General features: G+C 62.5%; 1 pseudogene; it reads left to right on the top strand.

Annotated features, from left to right (window-relative positions):
* The first annotated feature begins 2,511 nt into the window (after positions 1-2,511).
* LOC115895822 lies at positions 2,512-3,803 on the top strand (annotated as a pseudogene).
* Positions 3,804-10,091: the final 6,288 nt, after the last annotated feature.

Genomic DNA, 10,091 nt, shown 5'->3' with positions numbered 1-10,091 from the left:
ACAGACCCCCAGGACCCTCCTCCCGGCTCGGGCCCAGCAGGGGCGGTGGACAGACCCCCAGGACCCTCCTCCCGGCTCGGGCCCAGCAGGGGCGGTGGACAGACCCCCAGGACCCTCCTCCCGGCTCGGGCCCAGCAGGGGCGGTGGACAGACCCCCAGGACTCTCCTTCCGGCTCGGGCCCAGCAGGGGCGGTGGACAGCAGCTCGAGAGTGTTCCTCATGGCCGGAGCTGGGGTTCAGGGGCCCTGCCAGGCTGCGAAGAAGGGGAGAATTTCTCGGTGTCTGCCTCCCTGTCAGACTTTAGGGCTGTGTTGTGGTTGCCCCAGCACAAAGTGGGGGCTCATCAACGCTTGCTGGGTGAACAAAAGTGGGGGCTCATCAACGCTTGCTGGGTGAACAAAGCTGAGATGGGGTCACAGCTCCCCTGGGTTTCACTTTACTCCTCTGGATGGCAGGACTCTAACCCCTCACTTCAAGGCTACGTGGAGAGTGGGGAGGCCTCAGCCCAGCTCCCTCACCCCCCTGGACCCCTCTTGTACCACTGTGGCAGCAGCCTCTCCTCCCAGCTTGGGCCACGTCCAGACTTGGGGACATTCCCAGAATGCAGGAGGCTCCTGGACAATCAATAATCCAATAAAGCGTCAGGCGTCCGCCGGCTCCCGGTTGGTCCTGGTGATACGTTATCTTGCTGGCTCCATACACATGGAGGCTGGGAACTGCTCAGGTCGGTTCCAGAAGAGGAAACTGAGGTGGGGAGGGAGAGAAAGAAGGAAGCAGTGAAGGCCGGGACTGGCAGATCACATCAGCAACTGGCAGGAGGGGGTCGGGGCCTCAGGAAGGGGGACCCTGTGGTCTCAGGAACCGCCAGGAAACCTGGGACCTGGTCTCGCCCCCTCTGGGTTTTTCCATCCGTGAATCACACGGATGTGCCTTTCCCCTTCGCCCCGTGCCTCACACTTTCCTGCTGTATTCCTGATCCAGGACTCACCACCCCTACAGTTCTGAGCTGCAGCTGTGTGCTCTGTGGGCATCCTGCCCCTGCATCACCAGGGCTGGGGCCACCTTCCTCCGTCCCGGCTGTGTCCCCGGGGGGCCGGGTCACTGTCCAGCATCAAGTGGGTGCTCAGTAAACCTGTGTCCATGAAATGAAGGAGCAGCTGCCTCCCAGGCTTCTTGGGGGGGCTGCTGAGAGGTTGCCCGTTTAGTGAGACCAGCTGTCCCAGCTGCTCGGTCCTTGTTTCTGGAAGGAACCCGCCCCCCACCTTCTTCATCTACAAATTGGGAATTGCAGGAGGACCTGCGTACTGGGTTGTGTGAGAGTCAGAGACCCGCCAGGGATGAAACGCTCCATCATAAACCCAGCTGCATTGAATACTGTTGCCTTCATTTAAGTCGTCGTCGTTGGTCGGGAAAGCTCCTTGCCGGCAGCTAGTGGGGGTCTGGGGTCCTCTTCAGATGTACGGAGGCAGGGGCTTGGGGTTGGGAGTCCGGCTTCCCGGAATCTGCGGGCGTGAGCGCCAGGAGTGGCCATCAGCCAACCGTGACCACCTGCTTGTCGCCCACCGGCCCCCATTCAGCCCCCGGGTTCCTGGCGAGGCTTCCTCCCTGCCACCGGCCTCCAGGGGCTGCGCGGAGACGGCCCCCCACCCCGTCCCTGGAGGGCGGAGCGAGGCGGGGGCGCGGGCGGCCCGTACTAGGAGGAATACGGCGGCGGAGGCGGCGGGGCTGGGCGGTTTCCCGCCGCGGGTGAATGGGTCCGACTGCGCTGCCGCCGCCGCGCATCGAAGCTCCGGCCGCGTCCCCCGCGCCAGCCCCGGGAGCCTGCGCGCCGGGACCCCTGCGTGTCTGCGAACAGACCTGCAGCCTCGGGCCGTCACCCCGGGCAGGTGAGTCCAGCGACCCCGCCGGCCTGCGGGCGCGGCCAGGCCCCCACCCCAAACCCGGGCTGAGCCGCGGAGGCCGGGGGGACACGGGGAGTCACTCGCTGCGCTCTCGGCCCCAGCCCTGCGGCCCCCCCTCCCCCACCCGAACGCCTGGCCCTCGGGTCCCGGGAGAAGCCACGGTGGGAGTGGAGCTGGGGGGGCGGAGCTGGGACACCCCGGGGGCCACCCACATCCGTGTCTTCCCTTAGGACGAGCGCGGAACCCCTTAGAACGAGCGCTGAGATGCTCAAACCGGAGCAGGGGCGGGAGAGGGGCCGGTCTCCTCTGGGAGCTCCCCAGAGTCAGGAGCGCGGCCCCCACCGCCCGGGCTTGGGTGCTTGGGAGTTAAGCGGGATCCCTCCGGAGAAGGGGGCGGGGAACCCGCCTCTCTCCTGTCTTGGGCCGCAGCGCCTGGGCGGGACGCCCCCAGAGGACCCCTCCGTCCCCACCCCACTGACAGGGCCCTGCCAGGTGGCCCACAGGGAACAGGTGCCCAGGGCCCTCTGCCAGCCGGCCCCGCTGCTCTCTGACCCCTGCTTCTCTTCCCAGACGCTGCAGCCCCTGTTCTGGCCTCTTGCCTGCCGCCCCCATGAGAAAAACCAACATGTGGTTCTTGGAGCGGCTTCGGGGGTCTGGGGAAAACGGCGCTGCCCGGGGCGCGGGGAGCGAGGCGGGGGACAAGGCCTCCAAGGGGCCCCTGTACAGCAATGTGCTGACGCCCGACAAGATCCCCGACTTTTTCATCCCCCCCAAGCTGCCCTCGGGCCCCGTGGAGGGCGAGGGACAGGCCACGCTGGGCCCGTCCACGTCGGAGCAGAACCTGGCCTCCGCAGCCCCCCGCCAGACCCCACGGAGCCCCCGGCTGCCTGCCAAGCTGGCGGCCGAGAGCAAGAGCCTGCTGAAGGCAGCCACCCGGCACGTGATCCAGATCGAGAGTGCTGAGGAGTGGCCGCCTGAGGAGGCCACTGACACTGACCCCCAGGCCCAGGGCGCCATGTCCCTGCCCTCGGTCCCCAAGGCCCAGACGTCCTACGGCTTCACCACGCTGGCCGAGAGCCCCCACACTAGACGCAAGGAGTCTCTGTTCCACAGTGAGCACGGGGCCCTGGCCCAGGTGGGCTCCCTGGGTGCCGGGCGCCGCCGGGCAGCTGCCAAGGCCAACGGGGGTGACGGGGGCCCCAGGGAGGCTGGCGGGGCCCTCATGAGCCCCGGCCGCTACTTCAGTGGCGGGGAGAGCGACACGGGGTCCTCGGCCGAGTCGTCTCCCTTCGGGTCCCCTCTGCTCTCCCGCTCGGTGTCACTGCTCAAAGGCTTCGCCCAGGACAGCCAGGCCAAGGTGAGCCAGCTCCGGCACTCCGTGGGCCGCCACGGCTCCCTGTCGGCTGATGACAGCACTCCAGACACCAGCCCGGGGAGCCGGCGCCGCCTGACCCGCCGGGCCCCCCCGGAACCTGGCCCCGAGTCGGGCCAGGCGCGTGGAGAGCACACGGTCCACGTGGGCCCTCGGGGCAGCGTGCGGCTGCTGGCAGAGTACGAGGCAGGCCAGGCCCGCCTGCGGGTGCGCCTGCTGGCTGCCGAGGGCCTCTACGACCGCCTGTACGATGCCCGCAGCATCAACTGCTGCGTGGGCCTGTGCCTGGTGCCTGGGAAGCTGCAGAAGCAGCGCAGCACCATCATCAAGACCCCCACCCCGTCTTCAATGAGGATTTCTTCTTCGACGGCCTGGGGCCGGCCAGCGTCCGGAAGCTGGCCCTCAGGATCAAGGTGGTGAACAAGGGCAGCAGCCTCAAGCGGGACACGCTTGCTCGGGGAGAAGGAGCTGCCCCTGACCTCCCTGCTCCCCTTCCTGTTAGAGCGGGGACCTGCTCGCTGCCCGCTCGGGTGCAGAGGGCGGACCCCTGTCTCTCCTCCACACCGGGTCCCGGTGGCAGGTCCGCTGGCTTGGGCTGGGGCTGGGCGGGGAGGGGCTCACACTCAGGCTGGGCTGGGCCTGATGCTGTAGCTGACGTGGGTTTCCCTGGTCACCCGAGGCTGACTGGAGTATTATTTTTCATGAATTCATTTCTTTGGAGGAGGAGGAGGAGAGGGGGCCTCAGGGGAAGAGAAAGGGCCACTTCGTGAGGCCCCCCCCCACATTGCCTCGCCCCTTTCACACAGAGTTCTAGCAGGAGGTTCTCAGGGGCCCAGGAATCCGTGCAAGTGACAAGGCAGGGCCGTGGACGGGGAGGTCACAAGTCCCGGAGCCCACATTCTCCTTCACTGCTCGCGTGTCTTCCTCCCCCGCAGCCTGCCGCCCTCCAGTTCCCACCCTGCAGAGAGCAGGGCCTCACGGCAACACCAGGCCCAGGTCCAGGCCCAGACTCTGCCCGAGACGCTCCCTCCAGGGGTCAGGCTGTCTCTGGGAGACCCCAGCTTCCCATGGTTCCGGTGGTGAGCGGGACCAGGCCAGGGTGCCTTGCCGAGGGAGGGCGCGGAAGGGAGCAGCTGCTGCCACAATCAGAGCAGAGGAGGTCTTGGCAGAGGTCTGCTGGGAGGCAACTCCTGTCCTGCTTTCCTCCGACACAGTTGACACTTGCTTTTTGGGTGCAGGCCTGTCTGGCCATTTCTGCTGTGATGCTGGAGGGTCTTGCTCAGAGATGCCCAGGAGCAGCCTGTGGCCCATCCCTCCTCGCTGGGGGCTGCCACCTGTCGCCCTTTCGTCCAGCTGTCTGCAGCTGGGAGCGACATGCGGTGACTGACGCGCGGTGACACGCGGTGACTGACGGCCATGGCTTTGATGCCGTGTGTAAATAGGCTGTGGCTACGGTGGGTGGGTCAGAGCCCAGGAGGCAGCTGGGGGGACCCGGCTGTGGCGTTTCATGCTGCTCGGTGGCCGCAAGGCTCCCATTGTGTGGTTTATGTGGGTCCTTGAAAGATTTTGGGGGGCGGTTTCCAGCTCAGAATGATGCAGAAAAAGACTCAAAGCAGGGGCCAGGCCAGGACAGTGGCTTGCCTCTCCTGGCTGCTGGTGGGCACGGGGAACCAGGGCACATCTGTGGCATCCCAGGACATCCCTCATCAAGCCCATTTGCTTACACATTGTCCCTCTTGACCAGGGAAGGGTGGAGGAAGCTGCTTCCCAGGACTGGAGGAGCAGCCGGGCCCCTGCTGCACGTTCGGTGGGACACACCTGTGAGCCCTCCAGAGAGACCGTGCAGGACCCTTGGGGCTGGGCCCCTTCTGAGCCTGGTGTTGCAGGCGCTCTGCTCTCTCCGGAAGCCAGGGCACCCGGGCAGAGGCTCCTCAGGCCGGGGAGGTGGGGAGGGTGCCCTGCATGGAGAGAGACACTCCCTGCCTTCTCTGATGCTCACCCCTCCTAGCTAGGCCCTGTTCTCTCTGGGGTCCCCCGTTTAATAGCCCCTGCACTGTTTGATATCTTAGTGTCTGAGGTTGACTGTGGGTAAATCTGTAAGACACTCCCTAAGTGTGTTTGTTTATAAAAGCTGTTTATAGTGCAATAAAGGTGTTTCGGGAATACGGGGGTGGAGGTTGGCTTGCCTGGCTGTTTAATAACGAGAGAGCTCTGCCGTGAACTCCAGTGGGGGCGGTGGAGAGGGTTCCAGATCAGTGAGGTCCTTTCCACCGACTTTCAGAATGCCCTCCACATTCTCTCCTGCCCCGGGTGGAGGCAGGCAGGGGGCAGGAGCCCAGGTCCCTGATAAACCACCGCTCCCTTGGAGCAGCAGGTCTGGGTGCTGCTCCACGATTCCAGCTCTGTGACTGCACCCATGTGAGGGAACAGGACTCTGACTCCACACGGTTGCCCTACAGGGTGGGTCCCAGCTCCACCCAGAACCTTTCAGACAGGACCCCATCTCCACATAACCCCACCAGACACCGACCCGTCTCCCCTGACACTCCTCAGGACAGGACCCTGTCTGCACCAGACCCCCTCAGGACAGGGCCCATCCCCCCTCGGATGCCTAGGATGGGACTCCGTCCCCCCAGACCCCTCAGGACAGGGCCCCTTCCCCCCTCAGACCCCTCGGGACAGGAACCTGTCCCCCCTCTGACCCCTCAGGACAGGGCCCCATTACCCCCCCCAGACCTCTCAGGACGGGACCCCGTCCCCCCCAAAGACCCCTCAGGATGGGGCCCTGTCCCCCCCCAGACCCCTCAGGACAGGGCCGGTCTCCGTGCTCTGAGCCCAGGCTGGGCTTGTCTCTGCTGCTGCCTGCGGGGCCCAGAGGTCTAGGCAATCTCAAATCCACCAGGAGCTTTTGGGATTTTGGGGGTTCGGTGCAGCCTCCTGACAGCGGGTCCTGAGGAGCTGCCACTCAAGGAGTCCTGGTCAGGTCCTGGGATGGGTTGACAGGGCTACGGGCAACCTGGTACCCTCTTCAGCCCCAGCCACTCATCCCTAGGCTGCGTGTGCATGCGTTGCCAGGTAGGTGCACATACGTAGCCATGTGCTTCTGCACGTGTGTGCAATGTGACTGCATGTGTGCCCATGTTACTGTGTCATCTGTTCGGCATAACAGTGCCCCTGTGACCAGGTGAGTGCCTGCAAGCACTCGAGTGTAGCTGCCTGTGTGCTGGTTTGTGTGCACGTGTAAGCACGTGAGCTGTGTATGCATGTGTGTAACTGTGCACTTGTGTGCCTGTCACCGCGTGTGTGCTGGCGTGTGCACATGTAAGCACGTGAGCTGTGTATGCATGTGTAACTGTGTCCACTCGTGTGTACCTGTGTCAGCACGTGTGTGCTGGCGTGTGCATGTGTAAGCACGTGAGCTGTGTATGCATGTGTGTAACTGCGTGCACTTATGTGTGCCTGTGTCAGCACGTGTGTGCTGGCATGTGCATGTGTAAGCATGTGAGCTATGTGTGCATGTGTAACTGCGTGCACTTGTGTGTGCCTGCATCACCGTGTGCCTGCTGGCGTGTGCATGTGCAAGCATGTGATCTGTGTATGCATGTTGTAACCCTGTGTGCACTTGTGTGTGCCTGCGTCACTGCAGGTGTGCACTTGTGTGTGCGTCTGTGTGTGCTGGTGTCTGGGAGCTGCGGCTGCCCATGCCCTCCCCGCTCCACTTCTAAGTGGGCACCATCCAGGGATGCTGTGCCTGCGTGGTGTCTCGCCCTGCCTCAGGTCTTGGCTCACTGCCCTTCAGGTCAGCCCCCACCCCAGAGGAGTCAGATGCCCTCGTTCACTCCTGGCTGTGGTCGTTTGCTGCCTTGTGATATTGATCCTGAGCAGAGTGAATCTACTGTTAGGGCCTCCAGCGTCCCTGGGACCACAGAGCGCTCGATCCCAGTGGGTGCTGTGTGGTGAAGAGGCAGGCACACCTGCCAGCAGTCTCTCTCTCCAGCGTGCGGCCATCCTGAGTCTCCCGACCCTCAGGAAGGCCATGGGCACCACAGGCAGGGGGCAGCCTGTTTGGTGCAAATTACACAAAGGTGCCCCTTCTTCAGCATGGAGCCATCATAGGGAACGACAGAGCCAAGAGATGAGCAGTCATAAGCTTGGAGACATTGGGACACCTGGATCCAGCTATGCCTGAAGTCCATAACGGCACACCACTTCAGCTCAGAGGGTGGGCCAGTCAAGTCCCTTCTTTGCTCAAGCCGGCTTGATTCAGGTTGTTTTGTTTTGTTTGTTTGTTTTTTGGAGATGGAGTTTTGCTCTGTTTTCTGGGCTGGAGTACAGTGGTGCAATGTGGGCTCTCTGCAGCCTCTGCCTTCTGGGTTCAAGCAATTCTCCTGCCTCAGCCTCCCAAGTGGCTGAGATGACAGGCGCCCGCCACCATGCCCGGCTAGTTTTTTGTATTTTTAGTAGAGACAGGGTTTCGCCAAGTTGGCCAGGCTCGTCTCAAACTCCCTGACCTCAGGTGATCCACCCACTCGGCCTCCCCAAGTGCTGGGATCACAGGCGTCAGCTAGCACGTCCGGCTGATTCGTTTTTTAAGCTGACAGCCAGAGACCACTGATCCAGTGGGTGTCTGATCCGAGGAGGAGGAGTAACACCTTCCCAGGGCCCCTGCCTTGTGGCATCTCCTCTCTGGGGCCTTGAAACCCTGACATGTGTGGGGAGCTAGCAGGGAGAATTTCAAGCCCCACCTTCCACTTGGGGCGCGGCCAGGGCCAGCCACGTGGCTTCTCTGGGTCTCAGGCTCCCCAGGCCAAAGGCTCTGTCTGTGATGAGCCCTGGCGGCTTGTGTGCGGTAGAGCTGAATCCACAGGCTCACTGGGCGGAAGCTGGCACAAATAGTGACGATAATTATATAATCACATCAGAGCCATAATTACTGGCGGCCTCAGACCCACCCAGGCGGGGGCTCCCTCGGCCTCTCTCTGCTGCACCCACCGCCCCAGTGCCGGGTTCAATTAAGCTTCTGTTTTCTTCTCGGCTCCTGGGGGTAGGAGGGAGGGCTGCCCACGGCCAGTTCCACCGACAGGAGGAGAAAAATGACTTCAATAAAAAGGAGGAGGGCGTGAGCGACCCGCGCACATGCCCCTCCCCACGAGGGCGGCGATTCCCGCGGGCCGGCACTGAGCCCTGGCTCCACGGGCGAACCACAGGCAGGCGACCTGGTGCCCGCGCCTCAGTTTACTCTACTGTAGAGTGACGTGGTCCCAGAGCCTCCCTCCAGGGTCACACGCAGGGCATGGCCTGCTGATAAAGCCCATCGTGGGTGGGTGGGCGGGAGGACCCGCCGAATCCTCACCAAGACGCTGCCAACTGCCATCCACAGATGGAAACATCGAGGCACAGAAGGCAAAGGGGCCTGTGCGCACCTCCCAGCTGGCAGGACAGGAATTCGGACCAGGGCTGGACCCACGCGGCCCTTCCCGGGTGGGACTGGACACCCACTAGCATGGCCAGCCCCTACCCGCTGGCTGAGAGGGCGACCAAGGCCTGAGAAGGCCCCAGGGCCGCGTGGCCCCACATGGGGTGTGGAGCTGTGCTCTGCCAGCCATGGGTCAGAATTCTGACAAGTCCCTCCATTCTCTGTGACTCAGTTTCCCCTCTGCAGCACCCTGTACCCTCCCTGCCTGCTGGTGGGGCTGGGGTAAGTGCTGGCCCAGCACCCGTGGCACTCAGTCCTGGTCACCAGGCAAGCCCGGCTGCAGTGCCACACTTGGTGGAACACACGGGGCAGCCCAGGCAGGAGGAATTCAGGAGCGGCCAACGTGGGCCTATCTGCTGGCAGCAATGGAAGTCAGGATGGGCCCCCGGGGCAGGGACCAGGAGGGATGAGGGGCCTCTGGGGGCTGTCATGGTTGGTGTTTTCATCGGGGCGGGGGTTGCTATGGCGAGTTTATTTATAAATGTTCACTGAGCTCATCAGGACCCAGTATTCAGAACACACAAACTATTCATACAACTCAGCAACAAAATGACAAACAACCCCATTAAAAAATGGGCAAAAGGCCGGGCGCGGTGGCTCAAGCCTGTAATCCCAGCACTTTGGGAGGCCGAGACGGGCGGATCACGAGGTCAGGAGATCGAGACCATCCTAGCTAACACGGTGAAACCCCGTCTCTACTAAAAAAAATATAAAAAAACTAGCCATGCGAGGTGGCGGGCGCCTGTAGTCCCAGCTACTCGGGAGGCTGAGGCAGGAGAATGGCGTGAACCCGGGAGGCGGAGCTTGCAGTGAGCTGAGATCCGGCCACTGCACTCCAGCCTGGGCGACAGAGCGAGACTCCGTCTCAAAAAAAAAAAAAAGGGCAAAAGACTTCAATGCGCGTTTATTGGAAGAAAATATGCAAATGGCCAACAAGCACATGAAAACATGCTAGGCGTCCTTTGCCATTGCCGAGATGCAAATCGAAACTAAATGAGATACCACTTCCCACCTACTAGGAGACCTGTCATCAAGAATATGGAGAATCATGAGTGTTGGTGAGGCTGTGGAGAAACAGGACCTCTACACACTGCTGACGGGGCTGTAACGTGGTGTAGCCGCCGTGGCAAACAGTCTGCCAGTAGCTCAAAAGGTAAACGCGGAAGTTCCACACGGCCCGGCGATTCCACTCCTGAGTGCGCCCGAAAGAATTGAAAACTGTCACTCAAACACGGGTGTGTTAATGTTTGTAACAGCTCTATTTCCATCACTCAAAACATAGAAACAGCCCAAATGTCCATCGACAGAGAGAGATTCACCACTATGTGGCATATTTGTACAC

This window comes from Rhinopithecus roxellana, unplaced genomic scaffold (assembly GCF_007565055.1).
Source record: "Rhinopithecus roxellana isolate Shanxi Qingling unplaced genomic scaffold, ASM756505v1 contig2816, whole genome shotgun sequence".
Lineage (NCBI taxonomy): Eukaryota > Metazoa > Chordata > Mammalia > Primates > Cercopithecidae > Rhinopithecus > Rhinopithecus roxellana.
Note: the sequence above shows the minus strand (reverse complement) of the source record. Positions and strands in the feature narration are given on the sequence as shown.